The sequence below is a fragment of the Magnolia sinica genome, chromosome 9, assembly GCF_029962835.1.
Source record: "Magnolia sinica isolate HGM2019 chromosome 9, MsV1, whole genome shotgun sequence".
Classification (NCBI taxonomy): Eukaryota; Viridiplantae; Streptophyta; class Magnoliopsida; order Magnoliales; family Magnoliaceae; genus Magnolia; species Magnolia sinica.
Genome location: NC_080581.1, coordinates 90,994,278 through 90,995,669, shown reverse-complemented (window position 1 = coordinate 90,995,669; position 1,392 = coordinate 90,994,278).

Sequence of the window (1,392 nt, the reverse complement as noted above, 5' to 3'; positions counted from 1 at the left end):
TGATCCCAGAGATGCACAGTACGGATTTGTGGAGCAGGAGTTGCATACTCAGCATTATATTCATTCATTCATTCACTATCCACTCGAGCTGGTAGTGTGTAACTAATTGTTATGTGTACTTTTGCAATGGCCAGGATTTCGGTTGGGGCGCACGACTAACCTGAGATCAAGAGCTTACGACGTTGGGTCTATCTATCCAAATTCAAGTATGGGATTGGTTTGGATAGAAGTTCTTTGTGATAGGCCCCATAGCCTGCGATACCACGTATTATCATCCCGACTTCACACTGCAGCTTAGTCATTTTATTCACACCACATATTGCATATTGCATTACATTCTTATCATATGACATTTTGGGTTGCTATGTTTCTGCATTTATATGACCTAGATGATACCGATGGTATCTGTAGCTCTTTCGAATTGCATATTGTATTGCATCCTTGATATCTGATATCTGGTTTATTATATTTCCGCATTACATAGCCGATTTACATTGCTTTCTCAGTATATGACATTGGCTTGCTATGTCTTTTCATCATATATCCTGGATGAGGTTGATGATATTTTTATGGACTTGTCGGTATTTCTGCTTACTCTGATATTATATGGTTCGTGGATTTACCAGCATTTCTATTTACTCTGATATTACATTCTGAGCACGCATATACTGCTCACACACGTACACCACCCTCTAAGCTTTCTATAAGCTTATGCACGATATATCCATGCAGGCGATGTTAAGTTGCTGCAGCGTGGAGCTTGGAGCATGTAGCTGACTTCTGGAGCTTTGATTTTGACATATGTATTTTCCTTTCAGCATTATATTCAAATGTTTATATTAGTGGATTTGTGATGATGATGTTACCTTTGTGCTTTGGGTAAACTTGTGATTATGCTTCTAACGAGATAAATGTACGTTGGAAAATCCTCCTTATAAGATCCCAGGATTGAAACCTGGCATATGGGCGTTGAGAGTCGAGAATGAGGTACTATGGAGGCTGTCGACACCAGATTCGGTGATCAGGATTACTGTGAATCTGATTTCCGAGTCTGGGGTGTGACAAAGTGAGCCTCTCACCAAGTGTTTTTAGATATTTTAGTTATGATTTCTCATGATTTTAGATGGTATGACCCACCTGAGTTTTGAATATAGCTATTTTTTTGCACATCCTATAACCTAGAGAGGACTTATCAAATGCATGGAGCTCGATCTCATGAGAAGCCCCCATGATGTTGACCTCATATGTGTATGTGTGTGTACATATTCATTTCGATCTTATAACCTAGAGAGGACTTATCAGATGCATGGCATGGATGTCCATCACAAATAATAGTGGGGCCCATAGATCTTGACCTCATGGGAAGCACCCATGATGTGGACCTCATATGTG